The sequence below is a fragment of the Mytilus trossulus genome, chromosome 1, assembly GCF_036588685.1.
Source record: "Mytilus trossulus isolate FHL-02 chromosome 1, PNRI_Mtr1.1.1.hap1, whole genome shotgun sequence".
Lineage (NCBI taxonomy): Eukaryota > Metazoa > Mollusca > Bivalvia > Mytilida > Mytilidae > Mytilus > Mytilus trossulus.
In genome coordinates, this window is record NC_086373.1 from 74847266 (window position 1) to 74862771 (window position 15506).

The 15506-nt window shown below is 31.5% G+C and overlaps 2 long non-coding RNA genes across 2 annotated transcripts; both read left to right on the forward strand.

Annotated features, from left to right (window-relative positions):
• Positions 1 to 1989: 1989 nt before the first annotated feature.
• On the forward strand, positions 1990 to 5000 carry LOC134710045 (uncharacterized). Its single transcript, XR_010106086.1, has 3 exons — positions 1990 to 2011; positions 3482 to 3795; positions 4715 to 5000. It is a non-coding gene; the product is annotated as an uncharacterized LOC134710045 (long non-coding RNA).
• Positions 5001 to 14123: 9123 nt separating this feature from the next.
• Positions 14124 to 15153, forward strand: LOC134710033 (uncharacterized). The gene is made up of 2 exons (XR_010106084.1): positions 14124 to 14379; positions 15002 to 15153. It is a non-coding gene; the product is annotated as an uncharacterized LOC134710033 (long non-coding RNA).
• The last annotated feature ends 353 nt before the right edge of the window (positions 15154 to 15506 follow it).

Below are 15506 nucleotides of genomic sequence, written 5' to 3' on the forward strand. Positions count from 1 at the left end.
ATGTATGCAAAAAGTGAAATAATAATTCGCTTTTAGCAGTCAGTATTGTTCAATTTTGTCAAAATAAGCTAAAAACATTTATTATTAATTATTCACTTGCTCGAGTCCTGTATATTTTCTTATTTTAAACTTTTAGTAATTGGATAGATAGATGTTATAAATTGTTATAAATCAAATATGAGAATTTGATTAAAATCGGTGAATGTGAATTTGACAGCTAGTGTCCCTTTAGGTATTGACTTACATGTTCAGTTTAATCATATACTTCGAGAAAATAATAGTATAACGGTACTCCTTGATAAAAAATAATTTTAAATATAGTTGATCATTAAATGTGAAAAATTGTCTAAGCTCCAGATATAAGTTTCGTTATAAATTGCAGTCTATATATTTTAACTGCTTCCGCATTTGATTTTGGTTATAATCGCATGCCAGTGGAACATTTTAGGAAACAGGAAAATATATTTTTGAAAATGCTAAACAAATAAAAAATAAATGAATTTTATAAAAGATGAAAAAAGTTCTTGTCCTTTTTAAGAACTGTCTGCCGACCCTGTCGGGCTGTTCGGGGTCTGATATGAAAAATGCCATGCTATAATCTATATATTTCATAACATCATTACTTAATATCAAAACCATAGTATGCAAAGACAAAACGTCATTAAGTAATAAAAAAACAACATAGCGTCATATAAAATTTCGACATAAGATAGCTGTGGAGTTCCATATGAATAAATTATAATGGTAACGATGATGAAGAATAATTTATCAAGTTATGCACTGGTGGTTCTGAAACCGAAATTTATAAAGTAAAACAAACGAGTTCGATGAACCAAAGTCAAATATAAGTACAAGAAACTAATCTTAATATACACCAAGGTCGTAACATTTATGCTAGAGGTATAAAATACGCCAGAATCTTATTTAGGGGATTTTGTAAAAAAAAAACATGAAAAGAAATAAACCGTGTAGTTTTGACATTGACCTCCAATTACCCATAATCCCGTTAAGATAAAGCCATGTGAAAATGAGAAAAAGTTGTCGATATTGCGGTATTGAGAAAATTACTATACAAAACCTGAGATGAAATTTTGGAAAAAGGTGCATTTGAGGCAATACAAACTTAAAAGAACCCAGCTATGCTATGAGCGCATAAAACACCCGTCATGTTTTCAAAAATACAGTTCAATAACTGCACAATATCATATCCGAAACTAATTTAAAAAATAACTAAAGGGAGGTTATCTTCAAAGAAATATATGCCCAGAACAACTAAATGTGAAAACTTAAACGATTAAAAAATCGAAAAGGAGATTACGCCATACGATATAAATTATTTGCCAAAATTTAATGAATAATTGTTGTGAAACTGGAAAATCTTCTCTTTTTTAATGAACAAAACCTCATAACAGGGAACGTTAAATATGAAATTTATAAAAATCGAATGGGAGCTCATGTCAATATATGTCAACAAGTTTCTTGCAAATTGGTGAAAAATAATTTTGAGTTATTGTTCGAAAACTAGAAAATGAGCCATTTTGTAATGAAGAAAACACCAAAAGCTCTGGGGGTATTTTCGTCCGAAACATCTTTGACAAGAGAACCCCTATGTAAATTTCGTAAATCTATTTAATGTTAAACAAAACTATGCAAAATATAAGAAGGGCCAGTATGGTCAAAGTAGTGCACATGAAGGTTGTTACGTTTACGATGAAGGTATGGCCAACGTCATATTTTATTTGGGGGATTTTGTAAAACAAATCTAAGAAATAAACGCGGTGGTTTTTACATTGACCTCCATTTATTCTTAACCTTATAAACATTAAGCTATGTTATATTGGGATAAATATTTCCATGTCATATAGAATTATTTATGTTAAATAAACATAAAAGGTAACAAATTGATGAACAAATCCTTCCGTCAATCATAACAAAGAGGAAGTTGGGATACTATAAAAGAAAAATATCAAGTGAAAGCCAGGTATATTTGAATAAAGACCTAACAGTTCAGGTAAGAATATATTTAAGAAAGAGTTGTTTATTTCAAAATACAGTTTAGCCGCAGTAACTACGTAATATAATTTAACAATTATGTACATACGTGCATGTTTATATAAAGCAAACGTATCATGTACAACATGATAAGCATACTCGTGTCTGTGGTGTATGCCCTTATATTATTATTTAGGGTCTTTTGTCTGAGAGAGTTCTGTCTTTACATTCCATTATTTAGAATTGTATTTACATGTATTTACATGTTATTTAATCTCTTGGTAGAGAATTGTCTCATTGACAATCATACCACATTGTCTAATTTTTATATATAAGATATAAAACATTTGCATATGCATTGATTTGATTTCACATAATACTCTGACAGCGGACAGTGGGATACAAATTGTTCATCTATATATAATATTTAATTAAACACATACTAAATGAGAAACATTAACGAAATTTAATAAGAATGATATCTATGTGCACATGAGTTAGTATTTCGATACCTTCAATTATTCATAAAAAAATCACTTCATTTATTTAATTTAACATTCTATTTTTCATTTCACACTTTTAGAATTAAGAAAGTTCGGTAAAACATATAATTAAAAGACGTTTAAGACTATGATTCTACAGAACCATCAACTGTTTTGGTAACCTATCGAAATAATTGAATACTACTTATATATAAGCAGTTCTTTCATCCCAAAATAAGGTAAAAAGGTTATCAATCAAAGTAGCCACTAATAAAAAAAAGCAATGCATACATGTGCGGTATGAGTAATATTGAGAATATTGATATTATTGATATTATTAGTTTTGTTTTTAAATACGTGTTTGTTTTTATAGTTAAAGTGGGTAAACTCATTTAAAAAACATATCAGGAACAACTATTCCCCTCAGATACGCTATATGAGAAAGGAATGATTTTTGTGTACTTTAGACAGCTTTAGATGATTTGAACTAGTAATTTTGGACCCTATATAGCTTATTGTTCGGTGTGAGCCAAGGCTCCGTGTTGAAGGCCGTACATCGACCGAGAATGATTTACTTTAATAAATTGTTATTTTGATGGAGAGTTGTCTCATTGGTACTCATACCACATCTTCCTATATGTATCTAAAGGTCATTGAATTTAACAATTTAATACTGTGGATTCATTTATTTTCTTGGGTACCAATTATCGTGGATTGTGGAAAACTTGCAAATTGGTGGATATTCAAATTCGTGGTTTTGGAAGAAATTGCATACATTCCCTTAGAAAATTCTTATTCGTTTAATATTTAAATTCGTGCTCCTCTAGTTCCCACGAAAATTGGTTTCAAACGAATATTAATGAATCCACAGTATGCAATATTCAAAATTGTTTTGCTTTCACAAGATCCGTTAATGGTACTGGTGACCACATTGAAGCTAATAATACCACTGAACTCAACCTTCATTCTGCCATTTCTTATAATGCCTTTTCATTATCTTATTGCAGATCACAATGAAATACCAACTTATCACATTAGTAGTATTGGTCGTTTTGGTGGACATAATTGTTTGTGCAGGTGGCGGCGGAGGAGGTGGCGGTAGTGGAGGAAGTTGGGGAGGCAGAGGAGGAGATGGTGGTGGACAGGACACATTTTTTACCGATTCATACAGACCTGGAGGAAGAAGGCCGTTTAGAGGTGGAAGACAATATGTAGACAATCAACAATTTGGATTTGGAAGCGGTCGAGGTGGACGAGGCGGCGATGGTGGAAATGGTTGGTAGACAAAAGTGTTGATCCATTCGTCATTGTGTTTTTGATGGTAAGTTGTTGATTATACTATACCTCCGATCATATAAATAAAATGTTGTATTGGTGTTATTGAGACAACTCTCCGTCCAAGTCACAATGTATAAAAAGTTATCAATTACAGGTTAACGTACGGCTTTCATCTCGGAGTCATGCCTCTCAACGAACAGTAACCTTTAAAAGACTCTAAAATTACTATTTTGAAACAAATCAAACTAAAATATGCGATATAATATATCTATGTGAAAAATAAAAACGAGAAACACATATAAACCACACCAATTAGCAATCAAGACGCCTCCGGGTGCGGGAATTTCTCGCTACATTGAAGACCTGTTGGTGACCTTCTGTTGTTGTTTTTTATTTGGTCGGGTTGTTGTCTCTTTGACACATTCCCCATTTCCATTCTCAATTTTATTATAGGTAGTGTTTTGCTACTGATAAATTGTTTAATTTATCATCATTATGATCTACACATCAGAAGAAGTTTACGCCATAAAACTTATAGCTTATAAAATTAAGAGATGCGGTATGATAGGCAATGAGACAATTATCTAGCAAATATCAAATAAAGTGACTGTAAATAATTAAAAGCAACCGTACAGTCTTAAACCATGTTAAAAATCCATACCGTAAAAAGTTGCATACATAAACCCCGACATGAAAAATGTGAAATTATAAATTTATCAAAATATCAGCCTAATTTACACTTTAGCATATTAAGAAAAAAACAAATATACCAGACATGAACCAAACCACTTGACACACACATAAAAAATGCGGCAGGGTTAAAACATGTCGATTATCTCTAGCATTTAACCTATTCAAGTCTTCTTGTTCGTTTTTATGAAGCGCTTGAGAAGAAATAGTTGATAACAGAGCTTTGCACTTGAAACTCTTATGAAAATTTAAAATAATTTATTTCATTTTAGATGGAAACAGTCTACCGACACAGATCTACGATGAAAACTATCCACTTTATATATACCACAAAGGGGATAAAGACAGCGGAAGAATTTTATGAAATCTTTTCTATAGTTTTTTTTTATTATGTGTTTTTGAAATAAAGACTAAACTGAAAAGTATTCGTATTGATTTTGTTATCTGTTAATCAAAAGCAAACTGAATTAAATATTATTGTTATATACATATACACATTCGTGGATCTACAAATTGACGATAAAGCTGTTTACCCAAAGGAACTTACTATACATAAATAAAATTCAAAAACAGTAATAACTGTCCTTTCCTATATTTCTATATTTCGGTTTTGAACAGGAAATTCCACATCAATATTTACGACATAAGGGACGATTTATTTTTTATTTATTGTCGATCTTCCCTTTTTGGATGGTGATCTACACTTTGTCGATACATGTTTCTATGGCATTGCACAAGACTGACTATTTATTACGTCTTTACGCTAAATCAATTAGATGTTGCATGTGACTTTATTGATAATAAAGTTTTAGAAGATTTTTTTTAATTTGATGTACGTAGCTGTCAGTAATTGCGAGTACTCTCATATCGGTTCTTCTTGTATTTTTGTTGTTAGAATAAACTAGTACCCGGCCACTCCCAGTCTTTGTTGTATTTGTTTTTGTATCAATCTGATGAATTTAAGTTTTTACAACTAATTTTAATAGTTCGTTCTTATGTTGTACTGTTATACAACTGTCCAAAGTAAGAAGAGGGTTTGGATCCTGCTAACGTGTTTGATCCCTCCACAATATGTATACATGTGCCTGTCCCAAGCCGCCAGGAGTCTGCAATTCAGTGGTTATTGTTTTTGTTTATTTGTTCATATTTTTTTATGGTAATTTTTTTGTACATAATCTAGGCCGTAGGTTTACTGTTTGAAATGTCTTACATTGCCATTTCGTGGCCTTTTATAGCTGACTATACCGTATGGGCTTTGCTTATTGTAGTAGGCCTTACGATGACCCATAATTGTTAATTTTTGTGTCATTTGGTCTAATTGACAATCATACCACATCTTCTTTTGTTATATATGAAGTGTAATAACATCAATTGAGTTACCCCTAGTAATCTCGTAAATTTTAAAAACAAATATGCAAAATTGATCTTTGTTTCAAATTTCAATTGACATGAGTGAAGTTTTATCCTGTCCAGTATTACATTTAAAATACATTAATTGCATACAAGAACATAGCCATCAATTGAAGTTAACCATTTTGATTTTCACCTCCGTTTTAACCGTTGTACAAGCTTAAGTAAACATGTAACCTCAGGTTTCTAAAATATTCTATTGAATACATTTAGAAAAATAATGGTGCTTTGAAACACCCAAATTTTGTTGATAACCTTTACTTGGTGTAATACCATATAAATGATGTTTAAACGTAAAGTTATAAATATCAAAATATAGTTTAGTGCCAATGAGGAAACTTTCATCTATGACAAAATGTATAAAACATTAACAATTATACCCGAAAGTAGACTTTAAACTAATTCTCTTGCCTGTCTATTGTTTCTAGTGTAGGTCATTTTTCAAGAATATATTGATCACTATGTTAACTTAAGTTATATTTCTTTTTATAGATTAGTCCGTTGGTTTTCCCGTTTGAATGCTATACAATTGGTCATGTTTTGGGCCCTTTATAGCTTGTTGTTCGGTGTTAGCCAAGGGTATTTGTTAAAGAATGTACTATAACCTATGATGGTTTACTTTTACGAATTCTGACACTTTGAAGGAGTTATTTCATTGGCACTTATACCACATCATCTTATTCATATAGATTTTGTTCATTGAAAAGTAAAACGTAACATCAAACACAGGCAAAGCGAATGAGTTGTAAGATATGAACGCCGTTATATGGTGCCAAAGGGACATGACCGTCCAAATATTGAAAATAAACAATAGGTAATAAACACTCGTTCCCGTTGTTGTAAATTTTAGTTGATGCCGATAAGAATACCTACAATTTGTCGATAAAGGTTTTTACCATAGACGTGAATAAATATTATCAAGAAGAAAATTAACAAGTTCATCATATTATCACATCTACAGCAGGCATAATTATCATACTTAACTTCGTAGTGAGAGGAGAAGGCTTTAAATGAGTAACAACAATTAATTTTGTATTCATATTTACCAAACAACCATTTGAGTAAATAGTAAAATGTATTGAACGCCGTAACTGCTTTATAGTACTTCCTTCTTTATTATGATGAGGTATTTCTTTATTATGATGAAGTGTTTCATTATTATCATGAGGCTTTCTCTATTATGATGATCTTTTTCTCTATTTTGATAAGATTCTTCTCTATTGTGGCTAGGTTTGTCTTTATTATGATGAGGGTTTTCTTTTTATGATGAGGGTTTTCTTTTTATGATGAGGTTTTCTTTTTAACAATGAGGTTTTCTTTTTAACAAAGATTTTTTTCCTTGATTATGAAGAGGTTTTTGTTGAATATCTGAAAGTACATAACAAACACGTTTGCCTATTCTCAAGAACCAAACAGATCGTGTTTCTGCAGTACACAATAGGAAAAACTCTACAATATTTCGTGGCTCACATAAAGGGTGGCTCCTATTCGGGGGTCCTGACCCAATCCTTCATGTTGTACTAAGCTTTCACTCCCGAGCTTGTCAGTATGTCCTTAAGTTCCGCTGTCTACTTAACGCCACCAATGGTGATTTCGGAAATAGCTCCCTACATTTCGAATTGCTTTGTAGTTTTCTATGATGTTTACGAAAGCTTCATTTATATTTCCTAACGGAAAGTGATATTAAGTTACAAATACTAGTGGTATATGCATGTCAAATACCTGTTTTCAAAGCGGAGTAACTCTGATCGTATGATATTGAGAGCCTATTCACGATGTTCGTTTATTATTCAATTGAAAAAGGACATAACTTGTATTCATATAAAAAAGTAAGAAGATACCAAAGAATACTCAACAACTAGTGCATTTTCGGAAGCATATGATGACCATCGTTTTTTCTTCCTCAAATAGTCCTCTTTAATCTAGAAATTTCCAACTTATGCATCATGTCCAAGTCGAGAAAAAAATACAACAACTAAACAAACTGTCGGAAAATAAATTGATGTCTTTTAGAGGGGGAAAGGGGTTTGCCTGTTATGCTGGATAATTTAAATTATTTCTTGTCTGCAGCACTTCTGTGTTGACATGAATATCCATTGTATGGTCATTTTAATGAAATTCCTGTTTACAAAAGTATGAACGTTTCGAAATATAGAGATTTTCTTGTCCAAGGATTACATTATACGTATTTGATACAACTTCTTGGAATTTTCGGGTCCTCAATGCTCTTTAACTTTGTACCTGTAACTATTTTTAACTGAGCGTCCTTGATGAGTCTTATGTAGACGAAACGCGCGGCTGGCGTATACAATTAAAAGCCTGGTACCATTGACATGTTTGATAACTATTATCTGTTATTCTGATATGAATTAAACAGATTTTTTTTCAAAATCGCAAAAATTAAAATCGCATTTCAGTTCAAAATTACAAAATTGCAATGATAAATGCACGCAATAATTTCTTAATTTACAGTATATGAACAGTAAGTTGCCAATTTCACAGAAACTACTAAATCTATTTATATTTTTCTATAGACCTTCTTAACCAAAAAAAAAGATCATCTACAAAATATAGTGACCCAAGGATAACAAAAAATTATTACCACACATTGAGTAAACCCATTCTAGAAATATATGTTATAGATAATGGAATTTATTGCAATGAACTAAATAAGATATACTGGACTGGTCCTGGATCAATCTTTTGTTATCTGTTTTAAGCCAAATCAATTTGCTGTTTCGCTGTTCTTGGATCCTCCCTTGCCCCTCTATTATTCCGTCCGTAATGTTTTGGGAAATCTAAATCGGAATTTAGAACCATGTTTAAATTGAAACTACACATGTATGATACAAAAAGAACGTGTGTTTTTTTTTTATTATCAAATTCTAATTGGGTAGTTAAATCGATTTTGTTTCTTTTATTGTGCGTCTGTGTATCTTTCCAAAGAAGTTTTATGCAATTCGGAGTAATTTATTCTTTTCAAGTCTCAATTTAAGATTCTGACTGAATTAGGTATTTTTAAGAAGCCAGATAATAATGTGATACTAACAACTGCCATTTTACATTTGGTGAATTGAGAGGTAAAATAAGTTAAGGCTCTTACATTTTGATAGCATTTTCAAGACTAATATGTTTTAATCTAACAAAACCAATTGTTTCCCTAATTTTCATTACCTCTGCAGAAAAACTATCAAACTATACCTTTCACGTACTTGATTATACTTGTATAAGGATCTCACTCACCTCTATTTAATCCGTATTTAAATTTCAGAAGCTTTATTTCTTAGCATCAATGGATTTGTCATTTTTAAATCGTTTATATATATATTTTTTTTAAATCTATGGACCAAAAAATAGAAAATCTTGACAATGTAAAAATGTCTGTCGATTTAAAGATTTTCCGTACGTTTCCTTTGTATTGTTTTTGCCGTGAATTTCATCAGCTTGTATCGTAAAAATGAAAACGATTACTCCTTTTTTTATTTTATTATCTTATTTGAGTTCACTTCGTCCTGATACAAACTACACTGCTCTTTTTGCATAGGTACTATTTCTGTACAACAAAACTGTAGTACTAGAGATGTACTTTTAATATTTAGTACTACTTCTTTATTTCAAAATTATTGCATATTTAGGTAACTGGTTTTTTTTTTACAGTACTTGATTTGTAAAATTTCAAATTTGGGAGTCCCCGTTACAAAAGACACTTAACATCATAATGATACATCCATATGCTAAATATCGGAGGCCTAGATAAAAAAAAACAGAAAATATATGTTCATTATGTACTTTTGAATAAATCTTGCTCTTGCGCCAATTTTAAACTCAAATAGAAAAAAATTCATTTAGAATTATAGAATAACAGACTGATATAGTACTACAAATGGTTAGTTTTTTAGGGAAATTAAACGTAACAAAAAGCAAATACAAGACCCTTCGTATTCACTTTTGAGGCTGGATCTCAGATACCCTTTAGTTCCGAGAAACATTTGAATCTACAATAAAAAAAAACCCAAACTTACAAGTAAAGTGTATATGTGAACTAAATTTGTCTCAGATATCACTTTAAACTATCCTTATGTCATTTTAGGACAATTTAAAAAAAATGTTAACATATATTCCACTGAACCGATATCCTATTTGTGGTGGGACATTACACGCACAAACAGTGATATCAGAAAATAAACACTAGTATTGGGAAAAGTTAAATCACAAAAATACTGAACCCGGAAAGTCCCTAATGATGAACGAATTCTGTTCACATGTTACAATATTACTGAAGGCAAAATGTACATGTAGTATTGATATATTTCTGAAATTTTAATTGGATATTTGTTTAAAATAACAAATATTAAACAACTTGTAAATTAGGGATAAAGTTTCCAAATATTAGTGACTAATATAAAATTTACCTCACAAAAATTGGGGTGATTCAAAGTGCCGCGAAGAAGAAGATCCTGCTCCATTTGTGGCACCTGTCGTGTAGGTTATGGTTGTACAAACCCGGTAATACGTCTAATTCGGTAGTCAGAATGGTGATAAGGGAACGGGATTGTGGTTACATCATAAGGATCTTATCATGAAACTGATATTTGTATAATGATGGACAACTGTATGTTGGAACAAAGAGAATAAATAAAATAGAATTGAATAATATTGCAATGCTAAAGTTTTGAGACAAAATAGGTGACGTAAGATTGTGTTATAAATTGTTTCGTTTTTTTTTGTTAGCAATATAGTTAAATTAATTTTTAGTTCTTATAATCATAGAATTACAGTGACGTTGAGAAACCCAGTACGCAAATGTAATTTCTTAAAGATTAAAAAATGTTTGTAATTTATCGTTGGAAAATAGTCCCAAAGTGTCTATATTGTCAACTAAGATAATCCTGTTACATGTTATTCAGTAAAAACTTTGAATCCCCAATGTCTTCTCAAAAAGGTTTTTTATTACCCTTTCGTTACCCTTCCACTAAAAAACGCCATATTGAAATCAGTATGTGAAGAGATCATCTTCAGTACTTTGATGAAGCATGCTTTAAGTCATTTTTCAGATTAATTATGGTGATTTAAAATAAGTGACATTATATTTAAATTGTTTAATATGTGCTATTTATTAAACTCTGGGATGCGATTGCAATTGAAAAACCTCACTAAGAAATTTTCAGGATAACGAACTGTTAGAAAGACACTCATGACTTAATTGCTTTGGCAGTAAATGATGTTTAGTTGTTTGTATTCCTGTCGTTCTGTTATGATCTTATATTATAATGTATTATTTAAAAAATCATTATACATTACCTGAGAAGAAATTTCCGAAAGTGGTGGAATTTAAGCATTTTAAACTTGAAAAAATTATGTTCCGATTAAATCAAGCATTTACAAAAACCAATTTTGAGAAGTAGGGGATTGTGGGCTGGTTGGGGTTGGAATGGTGGTGGTTGTGTGTGTGTTTGTGTGTTTTGGGGAGGAGGTGTTATTTTTGCATAACACATCTTTGACAATATAACTGTTCCTGTCTTTATTGAAAGGTCTTTAGTATGTACTCTTCTATGCACATTTAATATTTAACATGAAACTACACGAAATCGAAGAACAGGTCAGTGTGGTCAAGTTGTGTACGTGCAGGTCGTAACGTTTACGCTGAAGGTATGACCTAGATACGTTTTCGGGGATTTTGTCAAAAAATAAATAAATAAACACAGTGGTTTTTACATTGACCTTCATTGTCCGTAGCCCTATTGACATTTAGCTATGACATATTGAGATATATATAGAATAATGTACTAGTATGTTCTAAATACATATATATATACGAACGAAAAAGATATAAAACGAATGAAACAATCAATTTTGTAAATCATCACAACAAGGAAGTTGGGATACTATAAAAGACAATAATCAAGTGAAAGCCAGGTATCTTTGAATAAAGACTTAGAAGTTCAGGTAAGAATATTATTTAGTTAGAGATGTTTGAAATAAGATGTTTATTTCTAAATACAGTTCAGACACAGAAAATGCGCAATGTAAGCGAAAATTCATTCATGTTGATCTTTATAAAGCTAACGAACCATAACAAACATTATAACACATCTACGTATGCATTGATTTTGTTTTAGAGAATTCATCAGAAGTAGTGGATTCGAAAACAATAATCAACTAGCGACTTTTCTATTTCATTTGTGTTATACCAGAGACAGTTTATATGGGTTGTATAGCAAATCCTTGATTACACAGTCACAATTTAATTATAGGATCGATCGCGCATTTTATCTTTTGATTAAATATGATTTTTTTTTATAAATTTCCTCGCCTAGAATACTATTCATGATCATAATCGATAATGACTATTAAGCTTCAAAAAGGTACGTGGGGAGGAGAGTGGGCTAGGGATGGGGGTGGGGTGGGGTCTGGTGAGAGGTGAACTAATACACTTTTTTTTTTTTATACATTTTTAAGGTTAAACGGTTAATTCCTCACTGTCCTGATATGATTAGTTATACTGTAAATACATTCGAGATTGATAAAAATATGGTTATAAATAACAACGTAAATATTTTAATGTTAAAAAAACGGAAAAGTTTTTGTAGGTGGAACAAAGAGTTGAAATTTGATTGAAATTTAAAGTGCCCAAGAACTTACTGGTCATGCACGAGTGATTCTATTCATAAAAAGTGTCCGTGTAGTCACTAAAAAGTGTCCGTGTATGATCTTAAAAGTGTCTGTATAACTCCCGTTTATGTCCTGGGGGCCAATAACTACAATCACCTGTTCATTTACTGAGGGCAAAGTCGTATAATCTACACTAAGAGTACTAGACTGTCTTCAGAGAAATGGGTCAGAGTTCACGTTACACTTTGCCATCGAACGCTCATGCGGATCTTTGTAAACATTGTGACGCGGTCAAATCTGTCCAAATATAACGAATATATAAATAAAACATAGATATTCAGAACCAAAATCGAATTTCAATAACATGTCTATATAGGCAGACGAGTAAGTAATAGGTTACCTGAAGAGACGTTACTTACTAGCATTATAATATGTGATAACATTTCAACCTTAATAGTTGTTTTTTTTGCGTCCTTTTTTCACTTCAAAATCATGACCAGATTGTACAACTGTTACAGATAAATTAACCTGTGCAGACTATAAATGGTCAAGTAGTTATAATTTGATCATCTTCCCAAATTTATCTCTTTTAAAAAATCCGAACTCTATGTTGAAGGAAGTAAAACCATATATCAATGAAATCTACTACAATTCTTTATTAGAATCTTGTAGTCTTTTGGTCTATTTGTATCTCCCCGAAATAGAATTGCGTTGGTTTTGCTGAACTGTCCCTCTGGTACCGTTTGCCCCTCTTTTAAATTTTCTCCTTTTCCCAATGCTCTTCAACTTTGTACTTGTTTGACTTTATAACTTTTTTTATCTGAGCGTCTCTGATGAGTCTTATGTGGACGAAATGTGCGCCTGGCGTATTAAATTGTAATTCTGGTACCTTTGATAATAGGATCCACTTTTACAGAAAAATATAACGCATCTAGCGACTCACGACTTGGTGTTAACAATTAAAGACAACAGCAAACAAAGTTTAGAAATGATTGACATATAATATTACAGAACACCATTTATTGATACTAAAACGTGTATAAGCACGCAAAAACAAGGATGTCCTATCCAAATATATGCATGCATAAAATAAACACTTTTTAAAAATATTTTAAGGTTTGGATACCAATCTCAAACCAAAGAATATTCTGCATAAAACATTTCTTATTACAATTATATTTGCTTGTAATGGCAAAAGTAACGAATTAAGTTATTGCACGAAGTGAGCTGTTTATGCCAAATTGAGAAAACGTATATGAAAATAATATGAAACAAATATAACCAGGAAAGAGGTGTAAATATTACAAAGATTTTGAAATTGACGATTTTAGAATGGATAATAAAATGATAAATAAAAACGACCGAAATAAAATTATTCAATGTGTTCAGTTTAAACTTTTTCTGTTTTCAAATGGTCAGTTAATGATACTGGCAACATATAAACATTGAAGCAAATAATGTCATTGAAATCAGCATTTCTTGTAATTCCTTTTATTTTTATCTTATTACAGATCAAAATGAAATATCAACTTATCACTTTAGTAGTATTGTTTGTTTTGGTGGACATTATTATTTGTTCAGGCGGTGGCGGTGGCGGCGGAGGAGGAGGAAGTGGCGGTGGCGGCGGAGGAGGCGGAGGAGGAGGAGGGAGTGGGGGTGGCGGAGGCGGAGGAGGCGGTGGAGGTCAACAAGACACTTTAATTATTGACCAATCAGGTAGAGGTAACAGATGGGGAGGAGGACGACAGTGGGGCAACGGTAGACAATTTGGAGACGATCACAGATTTGGAGACGATCGAAGATTCGGAGGCGGTAGAATATTTGGAGGCAGTCGACGAAAGTTTGGAGGTCGACGAGGCGGAGATCGCCATAAATGGTAGACAAAAGTTTTGATCCCACCATCAGTGTTGTTATGGTAAGTTGCTGATAACAATACTTATCTGATTAGTCATCTAACGTATGTTCACAGCTGTGTTTTGCTACAGTTTATATCGAAACATCGAGAATTTCTCAAATTTACATATTCAAAGCAGTAAATGTCTTAAAAGATACGGCTTTCAACAATGAGAAAACCCCATACCTTATATCAAAAGTAACGATCTTCAACTATTAGAAACTAAACCATACATTATAACCAGCTATTATATACATTGTGTGTACCTTAACGTGAAAAATATGAAATAACTCTATAGAGAAAACATACGGCCTAGTTTATACAAAAAAGTTTACAAAAACAGGCTTCTGGTATAGGACAGGCACAATAATATGACGGGGTTAACAATGTCGAAAATATCAATGAGACGATGTGGTATGATTACCAATAAGATAACTAACATGAAACAGAAATTAACGGCTATAGTTTATTGTTTTTCAACACAGAGTGGATGTGGCTGGTAACTTGTACATCTCAACAGCAATACATGTCTTTTATTTCGAATTTAGATCTTTATTTTCAAATATCAACATAGCCATATAAGAGAAAATATCGAAACTACAGTCTTTCACATGATAATAAAACATATGTTTTTTTGTTTTAGATCACATTCCTACCAACACAGTTTTCTGATGACAATCATCCACTGTACATAGACCACATTAGTGACAGAGACAGCGGACGAGTTTTTAGATATTGCTTGAATATATTTTTTATACTATGTATTTTTAAATTAAATTAAAGACTTTGATTAAATTGATTTGGTCTTATTTTCCCCATGAAAGGATGTATAAGCAAACTGACGAAAACGACACAAGATTTCGATTGTATTTTTGATCTGAAACTAAATGCGTTCTTGGTTATTTATTTCAGTTCAACATCTTAGTAGATCCTTCTGATAATTAAGTGTCAGTAGAAACTTTCAAATATGTTTTTAGAATTTCCGAAAAAGACTGAAACTTTTTTTTTTATATAAAGCAAATGTTTTTTGATATGACAGACATGTCGGTTGTGTGTCTGGCGGTCAAAGAAACATTACATGCACGTTTTTTTTTTATTGCGAAATCATAAAATAATATGAAGGTAAAAAAAAAAAAACTACGAACTTA